We start from the raw sequence: 17,322 nt of genomic DNA on the forward strand, positions 1-17,322 counted from the left end.
TTCTCCTGCCCAGCGTGCCATGGCAGCAGGGGACGAAGGCCACCTGAAAACGATTATCCCCCCCCCCGAATCTTTTGACATTTAATTGTTAAACCGACCCAGAGAGGTTCGGGGGGGCGTCGATGTGTGTGGGCGTGCAGGAGGCCGTGTCTGGCGGGTCGGGCCCTTTGTGCCGCCGGGCCCCGCGCCCCTTCCCCGGCAGCGCCCCGGGCCCGCTCCCCCCAGCGCCCCCCCTCCGCCTTCCCCCTATTCTTTTAAATCACTTCCATCCACTGCACCGATTGGTTCCCACCTCCTGCCGGGTCACGGGGTGTCCCTCTTCCTCCAATGGGGAGGCCGGATACTGGCATGCGGCTCCGGCCTGGCTGCGTTGCTGGGTGCCCGTTCGGTCCGTGCGTGCGTGAGGGAAGGCAGGCAGGCAGGCAGGCGGAGGCAGCGCTTGGCTGCCTGGACCCCCGGCCCGCCGCCGCCCCTCCTCTTCCTCCTCCACCTCCTCCACCGTTCCCCCCTCCCTGGCCCGGTTGCCGCCCCGCTCCTCGTCTCCCCGTTAAAATGCCCCTGGGCTGCCGCCGTTGAGAGGCACCGCACGGGGACCCTGCCGCTCGCCGCCGCCGCCCGGGCAAGAGGGGAGACGCTCCCCCCTCCCCGCCGCCGCCCCGCTCCCGCCCCGCGGCCCCGCCGCTGTCGCCGCCGCTTTGTCCCGGCAGCGAGAGGCAGCCGCCGTTGATGGTGTAGCCCAGCGCCGAGGTAGGTGGGCGCGGAGCGGGGCAAGTTGCCGGGGTTTTGTTGTGGCGGCGAGTCGGGGGTTGAGGGCGGGGAGGGGGGTGAGGCCCTTTCTCGGTGCGGGGATGGTTTATTTATTTGTTTGCCGGTGTTAATGAGTGCGGGAGAGGGGACGAGGGTTCGTTCCGCCCGCAGCTGGGCGGAATGCGCGGGGCTGGCGGCGGGAAGGGCGCGGAGGGGCCGCGGCTGCGGGCGGGGGACGGCGGGAGAGCGGCTGGGCCGGACTTGTGGCGGCCCCGGGGGTGCCCCCGCGGGCTGGGCCCGGCCCTCGGTGTGTTGTGTGTTTTCTCCTCTGCCAGAGTGTCGTGTCGTGTCTGGCTAATGGTCAGTGGAGGAAGGGCTTAAGAGAAAGGTTTAACTTGTTAACCTCTTAAATAAACGAGAGATTGGGAAATATTTAACCTAAATGGACCCACAGAGGAGGTTGGCTTGTGTGTGTAAAAGATGCACTTATTTTCACGTGTGGTAGGTATGGAATTGTGAAATGAAGATTTCATGCAAATGAATTTAATCATAACATTCTTAGTAGCATAGGAAAGGGTGGTTTTTTTCCTTTCTCTACCACCTCCACCCCCCCCCCGTTTCCCTTTCTGAAGTGTGAAAACAAGATGCTCAGGATCAGAAAAGTAGTAGGAGGTAGACAACATGAGAGGCTTCGTTGCTGAAACTGGCTGTTCAAGAAATTGCTGGGAAGAAAACAATATGATTCATTGTTGAAGTGTCTTTTTCCTTAGATTTATTTTTACACACTGGTTGCAGTTATTTTGATTTGCTGACTTCTTATGCTGAGTTTTTCCTCGAAGCAGTGATGTTCTTGGAGATAAGAAGCTCAGAACGTTTTTATGCAGTCAGCAGGCTACTGTCTGATGTCTGTTTACTCCTGAGTTGCATTGACCAATTATTGAAATCAAAGATACTATTTTGCTTGTGCACCAGTGTAACTGAAATGAGGAGCCTCAGCCACTAATACTTACTGTTACAATTTAGCAAAAATGCTTTCTTAGAACAAATGTGAAGTGACTTAAATAAAATAGTATGCCCGTTCTTAAATACGGCTTTTAACCAGATAAAAATGAACACTGTGTCAAAGAAGTAGTTCTTGGTTGTAAAAGGCGCGTGTCAAATGTCCAGTTAATGTGCAATGTATAATATTTTTTTTGTAGTTCTAGTATTACCAGGCAAACATTTTGGTTTTTTGTACACTGCTCCCTTAGAATTGAGAAATCCATGGTGGTTAAGAGGGGTGGAAGCGTTTCTATAATAATAAAAGCACTTCTGGTAAATACATCTTATCTTGGTTTTACTCCTTGAGTTTATACCTTAAACTATGAATGGGGGTTGATTTCGGTGGCCTGGTTTGGATGAATAGCAGTATTATTTTTTTTTTTTTAGAGATTTGTTGTGTCGGCTGATGAGGTCTGGAGGGAAGAGAAGGAGGTAGATGCACACAATGCCCAGGCTTGGGAGCTCATTGTTCTTTGCCGTACACTCTGCTGTGTTTGGGACCGTGTTCTCGCTCAAACACGGTGTCTTTTTCTTTTGAGAAGTGAAAGATAGAGAATGGGAAGCATTTTCTACCTGTTTCCTCCTTCCCCACGATGGCCTTTTGGTAACCTTGCAAAAAAGCAAAATAGTAAATTAGAAGCTAAAGGGCGCCAAAACATTCTGTATGTTCTTTCCTCCTCCCCTCCCAGTGCTGGCTCTGCTTCTTTCTCTGTCTGCAAGTGAATATATAGAGAGAGGGAGCACATGAGGTGAGACTCGGAAGTACACTCTTTTGAACCTCTCTCAACTTTCTTTCATGTTCTACCTTCTCCCCTCAAATGAAAACCCCAGCTGGCTTGAAATAAAAAAAAAAAATATTACTCCAGATTTGTATATTAGCTTTGAGATGTTTGGTCTGGAGGCACGTGTGCAAGGGAAACTGCTGCCAAGGGAGAATACTTCAGATAAATGCATTGGGATGACAAAAGTAAAAGGAAGTGTGCAGAGGTGGGTTTCAGTGTACACATAGTTTCTTTTCTTGATGATTGTTTAATGTTTCTGTTTTTACAGCAGCATCCCTAAGAAAAAAAAACACACCCAAACAACAAAGAAACCCACAAAAAACCCCACCCCACACACAAACAAAACAAAAAACCAAAAAACAACCCACCCAATTGTCGAATCACAGCATATCTGGAGTTGGAAGGGACCCGTAAGGATCATCAAGTGCAACTCCCTGCTCCTCGCAGGACTGCTGCTGTAGTGTGTGCTGAAGCTGTGAAGGAGCCACTGCTGCACAAGGGCTTGAGCTTTTGGGTTATTGAGGTGTGGTAAGATCTCAGTTAGCTCACTGATAATTTCAACCAGCTGGTGGTATTGAGGTATGCAGAAGGGGGTAAAAAAATAACGTGGGTGTCAAGGAAAAGATGCCAGTGTGCTGGATCCTTTGGAAAACAGGCAGCAGTGGCTGTCCTAGTTTAATTGGGAGGCCTCAAAGTTTTGATTTTGACTCTTAGGCTGACTTCAGTCTATAATTGGGGTAAATGACTTCAGTTTACTTGCCTGAATAAAATCAGGTGGTGAATGTCTCTGGATTAAGGATGCTTTTTTTTTTTATATATATTTATACCATGTGTATAGCTTTGGTGTGGCTAGAGATCATTTTAACATTATTGCAGGCTGTTGTCTGCATGAATGCTACGATTTGAGTTCACAGAGAGGTACAGTGAAATACTTACGCTGTGTGTCTGTGGCTTTGTGATTCCTATGGCATGTGAATTCGAGGGATAGAGTGACTGAGAGAGGGATAACTCTCCACGTGGACAAAGCTCTTGATATCCCTGCACAAAATGGGAAGCATTTCTTGGGCAGAAAAGGTAAGTGGAGCTAGAAGAGACAGACCTGCCTTAAACAGTAATTACGTAGCTGGATTAACAAGTGGTGATTTCTTTGCATCCGAGGGTTAGTTTTATCTTAGTGGGGGTTTTCTATGCCTGTAGAAGTCCATCCTGTGGAGTTGTGGGTGTACATGCAGTGCTGCTGCAGCAAAAGACTAATAATCAACAACGTTTACGAATGTGAAGAGATATGGCGTGTGTAACTCTTAATGCTGATTACAGCTCAGGTGAGAAAAATGGCATTCTGATGTTGCAGTTTAATAGTTGAGTTTTTTTAATAACACACTGTTTGTTAATTTACTATCCTATCCTATTACTATCCTATAAACCGCATCTTTCTGTTCTAGACATACTGGGTAGTTGTTTTTCCTGTAAAGAAGTTATTTCACTTTTGGGAGTGGGAGGAATAAAGTGTGCTGTGAGCATATAGAAATGTGCAAGTGTGTGTTACTGGCTGCGTAATGGCACAGCAGAACCGGTGTTATCCTCTCAGCAGAGCTGTTTGTACATTAAGATTGCCTGAGGGTAGCTTTGATTTCATTACGTGCCATATTTAAGGACAGTGTAAGCTTCAGTAACATGTTACACTCTGTGTCGTTGGCATATGAATACAGTACTTGAATTGTAGTTATTTTCTAGTTCAAAAAATAATTACAATTGGAAAACAATTAGTTATTATGCGATCCTGAAAACAGATGAGTGAGCGACTCATAAATTTAAAAGGGGTGGTCAGGGTTGGAGTTAGCCTTTAAAAAAAAAAAAAGACAATCAACCCTCTAACTTTCTAATGTACAGGGTTGGTTTTTTTTCTTTTTTGTATGGTATCCTGGTTAGACTAAGTGTTTTCAAGGTTCAGCTATTTTTCACTCTGGTTTTGCTATGGAAATATATTGCAGTTGTTTCAGTTGCATGAAGCCTAAACAAATCACCCTGCTTGACTTAAAGGGGTGCTTAGTATCTGACTTTAGCGCAGAGCTTAAATTTAAATCAATAGGCTTAAAATAGGGTATGTTTACAAAAAAAGCCCTATCTTGGAACCAAAACAGAGCAAAACCCCTATTGATTGGAGACCTGCTTATTTAGTGTGGGTTTTTTTTTTTTTTAAAGCTGCTGGAAATGAAGCTTGTACTCCACTGATGTTGAGTTGTTTTGTTGCAATAGGGAGATTGATGTTGGTGATGTGGACGATATCAGGAGGAGGGGAGTGTGATTAGATGCAGTTTGGAAATGGTGTTTTCAGCAAGTTGTTAGTAAAAAAAAAATCTAGCTGCTTCTTGGAGTGATAGGAGGTGTTAGGGAGCAGGATCTACAACGCGGTATTGTGCTCTTTATGTTGGTTTGCCAGCAGCATTTTACACAAGCTTTTATAATGTTGGTAGCTGTGCCCAACTGCTCTTTTCAGAGAGGCTGATGTATGAACAAAGGAGCAAACAAGATATGAATACTGTGGTGGCTCCTTTTTATTTATAAGTCTACTGGGGCAAGGAATTTCTCTAAGTGACTGAAAAAAAACCCGAACAGATTGAAATATTAGCTGAGTATTTCAGTTTCAGTAGGTGTTGTTTGTTTTGGGGATTTTTTCTTGTTTGTTTATTTGTTTGGGTTTTTTAAAACACAAATGCCTGTTTAGCTCACTGAGCATCCAGAATAGTATGTTGACCTAGAGAAAAGTGAAGCTAGCCTGGATACAAACATCAGTTTTCCTTCTATGCCTAATGGGGATAATGACGGGCTTTTTTGTGGTGAAATTCTTGGAAATGTGTGCATGAAATGCACTGTGTCAGAGCTGATGGTGTTTCTCTGAATTCTAGGCATAAAGGGTTGCAATTGTATTTGCCATCTTAATTCTGTTAAAAGTGCATCTCTGAAAATGTAGATCGGTTTAGGTATTGCATAAATTTGGTAGATTAAAAAGTAAGTTTTTATGATTGAATTATCAAAAATCAGGTAATTCTTTGAATGCGTAGGTTGTCTTTTGTTCTCCCTATGAATGAGAGGCTAGTTCACTGTTTAAGATTCGAGGTAAGTGGAAGAAAATGAGTGCTCGTTAATTTTGAGTTCTTAGGCAAGTAGATTAAATACATAGATTAACTATATTTTTTTAAAAAATGTTATAATGGTATTATCAATCCCTGATACTGATAGTCAATTTTGGCCTGTTTCAAATATGTAACAGGATTTCTGTTTTAGAATGATGGGTGTTACGTGGTCTTTTCTAGTGCATGCAATGAAGGTTGTGGCGTAAACTTATTTTCATGACGGGCAGTACTAATGAAGCTTGTATTCTAGTAGTTCTTTTGAGGACAGAAGAGCTTGTAAGTCCTGAAGTTTGCCCCCTTCATCCCTGTTACCAGTTACTTTTTCTTTGCCCCTGTCCTTCATAACACTTGGATGGGCAAATGGACGTGGATGTGCCTACAGACTAGCTGGCTGCTAAGCAAAACTTAAAATGCTGGTTTCTGTCCGGCCATGCTGTAGTGGGGATGCAATTAATTAGAGAGTTTTTTCTGATCCATCTGCGGGTTTGCACAAAACTTCCAGGAATGTCGGTTATTGCTGAGATGACTGTTGTGGCAGGCTTGTTTGAAATTCATTACGCACCAGAAGTTACTGGCATGAAATGAGAGGATAAGGGAACTGGGGAGGGGAGGAGAGGGGAAAGTGAGGTGAATTAGGGAGGCTTATTTTCTCTGAGAAACCATGTTAAAGAAAGAGAAAGGGAGTTCTGTCATCCAGTGCTAATAAATATTTCTGTCTGCATGATGAGCAGTTTCTCCTTTCTGTTCGTCTTTTTATTATGGCCAACTGTTTTGGGGTGGACACAGACAAGTTCTTGGGAATTTGGCCCATCTTTCTGCAGATCATCTTCCTTTTTTTTTTTGGAGCTGTTTGGAAGCATTCTTAGTGATCAGCTGGTCTGGGAGCAGGCTTAAATACATAGGGGAACATTCTTGTTGTATATTATGCTAAAATGAATAAAAACATTAAGGAGCAGAATTTATTAGTGAGAAGACGCTGTTAAAACTTTAGAAAACCAAGCTTCTGTTTGGTTTGACATGACTCTTGGTGTGTCTGTGTTTATACCAGTTCTCCAACAAATGAATTCTTATCTAGAGTAAGCCTAATTCGTATTAGGGGACTGAAAAATGGTAGATCTTATTTGATCTCAGATATCTTGCAAGTGTTATATTTTAAATTCCTTGGCAGATATTGTATATTAAGCTCTTGATCCTACAGTCAGATTTCTGTACAGGAAGTCACGGTAGTCTGAACGTGTGTAGGGGAATGGATGGTGGAATCTACTTAGTGGGGATTGTTAATAACGCACATCACGATGAATGTAAACTATATACATTTGTGCCTAATGTGAGGTAGGGGCATGTGAATGAGTTAGTGTAGGGTAAGTTGCTGTGTAACTTACTGAATGTTAAATATAGAGCAAGTGTTCACTCTCAATGACAGCAGATGTGAGAGGTGCCGGTTTTCTTTCTCTGAAGGACGGGTAACTTCAAGCAGCCCTGTTTACCTCTGTCCTTTAGTAAATAGCTCTGGGCGCTTAACACAGAGTGGCTGTGACTCATGGGACCTCATCTGTGCATTTGTACCTGGAATAAGCAGTCTGTGCAGTACTACTCATTCCATAAGCACCCATCTATTACCTAAACTGACAAATTGTCTTGTTTTAGCTCATATCTTAAAAATTTTGACAAAAGATATTTGTAATGTTCACAATAGAAGCTCTAGTGAAGAGAGGTTTTAAGTTTTCTTTTAAGTGACTAACAGTTCAAAGCACGTAGAGACTGTGGGACAGCTAAAATGTGTAGCAAATAGTAGACTTTTAGTGTTAAGAGTTGCAGCTAAAGGCATTGAGTCATTCTTTTGATGCCAGAGATAGGTCTTTCCTATACTGCTGCTGAAATCACAGTGGTCTAGAGGCAGCTCTTAGGACTGTACTTTGTTTTTAACCTGAGCATTTGTGATAATTACGTGGCTGCATTGCTATGTAAAACAGGATGATCTAGACTTGAGTGTATTGGTGTGGTGGAATAGAGAATTAAACCAGAACATGATGGTTTCTGTCAAAGCCTACTGTTTTGGCAACCAGTTGAAAGAAAAATGGCAAGTTCAGTTAGTAATTAACTATGTATTATAGGATGCTAGGGGATCAGAAGCTTTGTTCTAAATATCAAAGTTATTAAATATATGTGTTTAAGGATTATGAATCTTCTTAAACAAATGCGTATATGACATTAGCCTGCTGATACCAACAACCACAAGGGACTAGAATACATGGTGTTGTTGATTAAATGCCTGTTTTGCTTGATTTAGGAGTCTCCATCCATTCGTGCATGTTAACACGAAGTGTCATGAATATGAGAGAAGAAAGTGATGGTACATCATAGAATTTTAAGTGCTTTAAGGGTTGTCTTTCTCCAGAAAATTAAACCTAGTAAAAAAATCATGGTGCCCAGGCAATTGGGACTTTTCAGATTTGCTTTGAAATAAGAAAGAGCACTTGGTGTGTGGGAAGGTTCTTCAGGGTAAATGCTTCATGGTGATAGTGTGGACACACATCAAACACTCTTTCCTATACCTGCAATTGAAGAGTGGCTCTCTGAGCTTGGAAAACTTGGAATTGAAGGGAGCTCCTTTTCTTTTAAACTTACGCCTTCCACTGTGTGCGAGGGTTGGTTGTTTGATTTTTTTGGTTGTGGGTATTTTTTTTATATTGGTGCTCATCTGTTGTTTGGAAGTTCTTAATGCCCAAAAAAACCTTAACCTGTCTCTTGGAATTCTACCCGTGTTCCTTTATAATTCTTCAGCTTGTTTTCCCATCCCCTCTGTCTGCAATAGCTTTAATGCAGGTATTTCACCTCATGTTCTCGTATGATCTAGAATTGAGGTATGAACTTATAAGTATGAAAGAATCTTCAAAGTATGGAAGTAGAACTATGAATTTATGTTGGAGAAATTGCTTGAAACTTGAACACTTACCTGGTTAAGGCCCAGTATCTGAGAAGATTCTGCAAAGAACACTTTGCCTTGCTCCTTGATCTTGGTAAATTTAAAAATGGGAAAGGTCACAGGTTCTTTAGGTGAACAAAACACCCACAATTTAACAATAGTTGTGTGTTGTTCTGATACTGGGTATCTCTGTGCCACGATGGTGCATCTTGTATAAAAAGGAATGCGATGTCTCTATTAGAGATCCTCTAATGAGGTCGGTGCAGGAGACTTAAACACTTAATCCTCACTTTTACAAACTGGGAGTGAGATGCAGGAAATCTAATTTATGTCTCCAAGGTCATTCACTTTGACAAAACTTAATAGACCGGCCTCTGACTGTTCCGTAAGTCACTGAATTATGCTACTTGCCTTCTAACGTGAACCCTTAAGATGAGAAACTTTACCGGATGATAGAATGAACCTAAAGGTATCCATACATTTTAAGATTTCTGTGAGTCCAATGCCTAGCTAGTAAGAGCCATCAGGAAACAAATTGGCTTGCTTTAAGAGTGGTTTGAGCTGTGGGTTTGGTTTCTAATGTATTTTATTTGTAAAACTATAGGTTTGTTATTGTCACACCCAAGTTTATTTGAAGTTACTGGGAAAAAAACCCAAATGGGCATGGTTTTAGTAAAGTAAAACCCATTTTGTCTTATTTTTTTTGAGAACTTGATGTGATTTTCCCCTTGTATCTGTGGTTAATCAGGGAAACCTCCTCCCCTCCCCCTTTTTTGTTCGCAGTGTTTTCTGTGACTCAGTTTCCATGGTAAATTTTATATTCCCTGCTGCTTAATTCAACTGAACTCAGGGCAGAAGCTATGGAAGGCTTTCAGAGGATGACAGTAGCAAAAACTGTTCAAAGCTGCTCTTGTGTTGGCTGGCCAAAGCTAGACTAGGGTATTGTTTCAAAGGCTAAAATTTAAATTGAAGGAATGGAGTGAAAAGGGACGAACATGGATAACTCAATGAAGGTGCATGTTTGCGAAGAAACATGGATGGAGTGTGGTAGTGGAAGTAGTTCTCCTAAGGCAGAGATGCAAATAAAACAGCCTACTATCTGAATATAGGGAGCATGGACTTAGGGCTTTTCTGTTTATAGGCAGTCTCTTGGTGTTGGGGGGAGGTTGCAATACATGCTTCTGAATAATATTTGGATTAGAAAAGGGCCAAGTCAACTGTTACCATATGCTCTTGGAAGAAAACTTAAGCGGAATCCAAGTTCTCGTCTGACCTGCTGAAACAATCCTGGTTGCTGTTTGAATGTCTTCCTCAAAGTTTTGAGAGATTGTAGGAGTGCAGTAGGTGAAAAGATAGCGGTGCGCATAGTCTAGTAATTTTAAGATTTTATTTTTATTGTACTAATTTTTAGGGAGGTGCTAGAATTACCCATGATATCTTGCTATATGTCAAATGTCCTGTAGCAGGTCAGTAGAAATGTATGTGGCTTGTAACATATTTATTTTGTACCTCTGCTTATACTTTTTTCATAATTATGCCAGTTTCCCTACTGTAGGTTTTGGTATTCTACCTGGTGTTATTATTTTTTGGTGATTAATGTCAATGTTTGAGGATATGTGTCTTTTTCCTTGATTCTCAGTCTGTATCACAGCTTACCTTCCATGGCTGGCTTTGTAAAATACAGTTCTGTAAACAGCGTATCTCCTCGTTCTTCTGGTTGGAAAAAGTCATTTGATTCCTATTTCCTGCTTCTCTTCATGTTGAATAGACTTAGTCTTTTATTGTTAAATTTTATTGTCTAACTGCATGCTTGTCTTTCCATGTCTGTAATATATGAAAAATGAAACTGGCTCCACTTGTATTGTCATTGTATGTCCCTTCTCTCTGTGCAGGCTTGCTTCAATTAATGAGAGCCCTCTTCTCTTCCCTACACTAATTATTCATCAAATAACTCCTTCCATAGCTTTTGTCCCAAAGTACGAGTTCAGTAAGATGTGGAAAGTAATTACTTTTGTGTATGTTTAGTGAGGTCTTCTGAGTCCTGGTAAGTTATATTCACACTTTTCCTTGCTGGGACTTTTCTGATGCCCAAATGCACGTTAGGTATTCTTGAATAGAAGCAAAGGCTGGGAGGGATTACTAATGAATGAGGCCTCTTGTTTATAACATTCAGTTGAAATTAAACATGTTTGCTATATTAAACCCCAAAGATATTTTAATTAGGTCATATATTTAATTCCTGGAGATCATAAAGGGTCATGCTACAGGTAGACAACAAGAAAGACTGGAAGGATTGTATGTTGTTAATTCATAACAAGAATTTAGATGTCGTTGGTATTGCAATATTAGGGTTGTGTTCCAGACACTTTAAAAAAAAAAAAAAACAAAAAAAAAAAACAACCGACAAAAACACCACCACAACTTGCTGCATAAACTTGAGCTGAACAACGCATTGCAATTGTGTCTTTCTGGTTATGAGAGATGTGATGATACTCTGTCATTGTTATCAGGAGGCTTTATAGATGTTAAGCAATATGAAAATGCTAATTTTTCGTATCTGTTTACTTTGCTAATCTGAAAATGTATGTTAACTTAGGTATACATTACATATTTGCTCTTTGTGCTGATCCTGAAGGAGCCAGTTACTGCTTTAAAAGCAACACAAACCAATCCTCCCAAGCCTAGCAGCTTGGCCACCCCCAAATACAGAGAGAACTTGACTTGATGTCTCAGAACCATGAAAATCTGTGCTGTGGCAAACCTTTAGTTTCTTTCTGTGGTATGTTATTGTTTGGTACAGAGGACCAGCAAGCTCTAAAAATAATGATGAAATATGTGGAGATATTTTTTTTTTTATTTTTTTAATGGCAGTTTGTGCCAGTGGGTTATAGAAACAATAGGTAAACTCTCAGGAACCTGTTGTTCTACTGGCTAAGAAATGACTATACTTAAAAAATATAATTAGAGTAGCTCTCTTTTCAGTTTATTGTGGTTACTTGCACCTTCCCCCCCCAGTGAAGAATGAAGTTCTTTTTCTATTTTACCATGTTAGTATTTTTTTTTCTTCCTGTTGGAACATAGCAGTGAGGTAAGATGTACTTTGAAGTATGGATGTTGGTTTAATGTTGGGTTTTTTTTTTTCCTATATTGATGTCTGGAGATTGATATATATGAGGTGGTATATTTGCATCAAGGCACCAATGAGCTGTGTTCCCTGTGGCTGCAGCTCATGGCTTTCTCACTGTATCTTTTAATTTAAAACATGGTTGTTCTTTCTTTTACTTCAAAATCTAACTCTGATAGCAACTTTCTGTTGTATCTTTGCATTTGTTACTTTGCATCTTGAGGTATCATCAATGTCCATTTGGTATTATTTGTCCATATCAAAGTAGTTAAGGATTTTCTCATAACGGCAACTGTAGAAAATATCTATTTCTTCAGTATTGAATGGAAATTATTCTTATTTTTAAATGCCTGTTCTATTAGCTACCAAATTTGAGTTATATTAAATTTTCTTTTTAAAGTTTTAGAATAAATTTCTAGCTTGCTATTTTCCATGGTTCTCAGAACTGTTTTCTGCTACAGTTCTTGTCCTGAATTGAGTTTACCTTTAAAATCAGCTTTGTAGGAATTACTGTGACTTCTTACTCCCTGGTTTACTTATTTGTGCTTTTAGCTGAAAATATATGCCTCGATGCTTGGTAATAGCAGGATGTCTCTAGGTATTGCTAATGGAGAGCTCCTATACTTAGTCTCCCTCTTGTTACTAATTGACTATTTGCTCATTCAGAGGACAGTTCTGAATCAATACTGGAAATACATTCTGAGTAACATTCTACCTCCTTAAAGTGAATGAAATTGCGATTTTGCTTTCAGGTGTACAAAGGTGAAGATATAAATTTTGAATGAGCTTTCCAAGATGGAAAGAGGTGGTGTTGCCCATTAGTGAGCTAAGGAAAGCCAGAAGGTTACTTCTATGTATATGTTTGCTTTTAATAAAGATATGTTCTTTAGAATCTAGTTCAGTAGGAACATAATTTGAACCTCATTTAAATATGTTTCTTTAAAATCAGTCTGTGGCTCAGTAGGTGTATAAAGAAGAAAAATTGTATTCTCTGTAGCCTGCTTTCCCCTCTTGTCCCCAGGTGAGAGGAAGGAAGGGTTCCAGAGAAGAAAATTAGTCAGAAGAGATTAATACTTGCAGTGCGGAAAACAGACTGATCCTTCTGTGATCTTAAGTTTCTGTTTGAAGTCCAACCAGGCCTATTCTCTGTGTGGCTGTGTGTATCTTTGAGCTTGTGTAGCCTTTTGTTTGGTCTGTGATTAGAAGAGGTGGCGGCTGTAGTGAGCTGGTGTCACAAGTAAAACCAAAATATTCCTTAAGCTCTAAAATAAAATTTGGCATACAAACAATTACCAGAGAGCGTGTCTAGGGGTAAGAGGGTTTTTTTCTCCTTCTTTTCTGAAGGTACTCAGGCGTGTGTATGAGTATGCATGAGTTGTTGAATGTGATCTTTTTCTTTCTTTTTTTTTTTTGAGAGACAAAATGAAGACAATATCCATTGTGTTCATTTTCCACACTATGACAATACATAAAGATACCAGACTTAAAAGATACCTTAAAAGTGTCTCTTCACTGTAGCAGCAGATCCCTTGTCTTCAGTGTTTAAGTTCAGGCAAATGCCCTGGTAATAAAAAGCATTTTGAATTTTGAAAGTAGTGGATTTTCATGTGGGAAGAACCTATTTGGGTAGCATCACTTACACATCCCTTTGAGATTGTTCCCTGCTTAGTTCCTTGATGTTAACAATTCTCAGGTCATCAGTTCCTACTTGCAGAAATAGGACTTTAGGGGCCAGTCATCCTTAGCACAGTCTGACTTCTGTAGCTGTGGAAAAATGTCTTATGTTTCAAAAGACTGCAGATGTGAAGCATTTGTCAGAAAGAACTTGCAGAGCATGGTACGTGGCCAATATGCTCGCTGTAGTGACTTGATTAGCTATGAATTTGGACTGTAGATAAACTGGCTGTCAGGGTGGACTCTTAAGTGTTGTCTCTATAGCACTGAACAATTTTTTACTTTTTTTAAACTACTGGTATCAAAACAAACCTCTACTACTACTGGGACTGAACACTGCAGAAGCTAGTATTGGGAGTTTTCACGTTAGTGAGAAACTGCTTAGAGATAAAGGGTGTGCAGAAAGCCTGACATTTGGGGTAGCACTGGGTAATGAAATACATAAAATCATTTAAGAGAAGGAAGCTGATGTACGCTATTACAGAGCAACATCTAAAGGAGTCGGTTTCAAGATGTGAAAGGACTTCCTACGAGAAGTAGCACCCTTCCCCAGTCCCTTAGGAGCTGGATATCCATCTGAATTATGTTTGTTCATTATGATTAGTTGAGTATATTCCTGAAAAAACAAAGGCTTTGAATAGTCTTGCTTTTTTTGATGATCCTGAGCTCGAGGAAACCCATGTTTCTCTGTAGTGGTAACTCATTTAGCTGTGTCTAAAATTTGATGCTGCCTTGTAGGAGGCAAAAATATTTGCTATGCATTTAGTTCTCAGGGAAGTGTCATAGCTGAAACATGTTTAAAGAAATCTGCATTAGATTAAAAGGTTTAATTTTGCTTGCTTGTGCACATATATTTTTTTTTTTACCCCCTCCAACATGGGAAATTGCTATTTTCTCAGAGTGAAAAGAGCCCATACAGTGCCTTTCATCATGCCATAGTCTAATCCAAAAGAAGATTGTATGGAAAACTTACTGGTTTGGGTAGTGTGCTTCTCAACAAGAAGTGTCAACTCACCTACAAATCATTTTATTCTATGTGTGTCAGGATAGTTTATTATAGACATATTTACTTTTCTATGTTAAAGAGAATTCCGTTTGTGACTTTGAATAACTGTAAACTGGAGAATTACATGGCTGAAATCTTTGAGGTGAGAAATTGATTCAGGTTTGGAATACAGTTCGAGTCTGTATTGGTGACAGGTTTGACTGTTTGCACCACACAGAATGGTAGAGTAAAGCTTTGTACTTCATGGTCAGAGCAGCGAAGAGAAGGATACACACATCGCCTCTTGCATGTCCATTGTGTGGCTAGTGTTGACCCAACTTGGACTACTTATTGCTTGCTACAGGTATGAGGCAGTGGCTGTGGTAAAGGCAAGCAGAAAAAGCTTTCCGGAGACTTTCAGACAGTTTGAAATATTTCAAACTGGGTTTAGAAGAATGGGGAAGAGCTGTGGTGATGATTACTAGGGGAGCTTGGGAGCACAAAATCTATTTATGGAAACAAGCCAACACTTAAACAGATCTGTAAAGACTTGTCTTCTGATCAGCTTTTTAATGTGAAAAGAGCCCTCCAGTTTGAATTACAGGGCTCTGGTTAAATGATTACATGAGGTATGTTTAAAAATAGCAAATGTATTTTATGTCCAGTCAAGTAAGGTTCTTGGCATTCAAAACTCAAATCTATGTTGACTTGCATCTGACAGCCAAGTGGCTCAAATTCTATATTTCTTGAAGGAAAATTGCTTTTTCTAAATTTTAGATTAATTCCATTGTAGTCTGTAACAAAAAATAATCTTGTACTGGATTTTCTTTAAAAGAGTAGGATCCATATCTCTGCAAGCATGCTTCAGTTCAGCTATTTAAAATATGGGGTTTTTAATGCTTATGCTAAGGCAAGTTATAATTTGTGAGTACTGTTTTTTTTCAGTGTGAAATGGTCTGTTGAATACTTCTTTAGCTTGTTTCTGTGCACTTCAGTTTGCCAGATTAACAGAGCTATTAATAATAGCCACTCTTGCTTTCTCAGCATGAAGGAGTTGGTGAGCATGGAGCTATATGTAGTTTGTATTTTTAATTAAACTTGTACTGGGATTATCTTGTATTACCAGTTACCTTCTAGAAGATTATGTTCATAAAAGGTTCATGAGTTGTTAAGTGGAAGAGATTAAAGTGATTGTTGGCACATTAGTAGAACTATTTGTTGCCTACGCAGCATTTGTTCATAGCTTTTATTTGCCAGTAATGGCAGACAAGTAAAATGCAAGCATCTGAATTTTAAAATCTACATTAGCTGACAAAACCAGGCTGTATTTCGGAATGATTGTCGTCTTTATTACTATTATTTTTTAATGTGATGCTTAGTTGTTTAGAAATACTGAGTGGAAGAATAGGTTTTGTTTTTTCTATGTTTTTGTGTACTGTTACTTTGTGATGATCCTCTTAATGGTGTGACCAGAGAAGTATTTTATTAAAGAATGTAAAACCACTTAAAGCATGGAGGGCACAAATGAGCATAAAGGACTGATGAGCAGATTCTGGAGAAGATAGCTTCCATTATAGTGGACTTGTAAATCCTTGCTGTACTGGTCAGTTAGTCAATATAGGAAAGGCATTGAAGGAACCCTGCGCTTGGATAAATAATATGTTGAAATACGGCGCTTCGTATTATTATGTGTCTAGATCCGTTTAGAATTAACGGTGAAATACGTTGCCGCAGTAATGAAGAATCCAGTGGGTGTCTCTGCTGTTATCAAAATCTATTAGAGAGTTTAGCTGTGCGTGAATGCCTTTCATTGTTATGCTTTCGATTCATCCTAGAGCAGTATAAGTAAATGGCATCCATTCTGTGCCGATATAAACAGTGCCTATATGCTTTACAAACAATGACGTTACAGTTTGAGTAAACATCTGTTTAGCTTTTAATAATGGATGCCAGGCTGGTTGTAGAACTTTTAGCCACAGTTGCATGTGTTTTGGCTGCAACAAGGAAAAACAAATATGGGTGATGATATGGCAAACTTCTATGTTGCCTGATTATGCACAGATACACTGTGGAAATGTGACCTATTATTTTTGAAAGGTAATCAGTGGGATGAATTCTTGTGTGTAGAGTGACTTGTTAATGGATATAGTAAAACCAGTTTCTAGCACATTCTATGATACTACAGAAATGTATTGCACTATTCTGTTCTGTATGTTGCCTTCTAAAAAATACGTTTCCCTCCCATTTTTAACAGGAAGTTCCCTTGTAGTTCTTTGTGGGCTGGGGGGAAAGGAGATCTATCTGTACAGGAATAGACTTGAGTCAGTGCATCATAGCAGACTTGCGCCAGCATCGTGTGATACTAATGCTAAGCCCACTGTTTGAAACGATGACTGTGAAACTTGACATTACCACTAACTCTTCCACATGCTAATACGCTTATCTCAAATTTGGAGATGTTTGATATGATTAAGAATCCTAATCTTAATTGCTCTTTGGTTGCCAAAAGTGTATTCTCTTAACAATACATCCAATTTATCTTCATCCGGCTTTCCTTCTGCCCCGTAATGATGGTTGCATTATGTTGTCAGTGTAAGCGTGTGCCTAGCTTACTGAATTTACAGAAAGACTTTGTGTTATGTGACGGTATCTAGCGGTCATGTACTAAGTGAGATGTGTGTGAGGTTAATTTGAAAGCTTATAAAGCAGTGACCATTCCTAGTGTTCTGCTCTGAACTGTGAAAACACTATTTTTGTCCGTAGCAACCTGCAAAACCAGATTTTCATTGCAGAACTTTTGATGAATGCATCACTGTTTTGAAATGTAACTTGTGTTTTTTAATATATACATGATAGCTAGTCACCACGTGGTGGCAATTTTCTCAGTAAAGGAATTTGTGTGGGTAGAA

The 17,322-nt window shown here is 39.9% G+C and overlaps 1 protein-coding gene across 1 annotated transcript in view; it reads left to right on the forward strand.

Annotated features, from left to right (window-relative positions):
• The first annotated feature begins 418 nt into the window (after positions 1–418).
• Positions 419–17,322, forward strand: part of RERE (arginine-glutamic acid dipeptide repeats) — a 243,524-nt gene continuing 226,620 nt past the window's right edge. The window contains exon 1 of the mRNA XM_054222253.1: positions 419–747. The gene's annotated coding sequence lies outside the window, so the exon portion shown is untranslated. The remainder of the gene's footprint in view (positions 748–17,322) is intronic.

This window comes from Rissa tridactyla, chromosome 16, assembly GCF_028500815.1.
Source record: "Rissa tridactyla isolate bRisTri1 chromosome 16, bRisTri1.patW.cur.20221130, whole genome shotgun sequence".
Taxonomy (NCBI): Eukaryota; Metazoa; Chordata; class Aves; order Charadriiformes; family Laridae; genus Rissa; species Rissa tridactyla.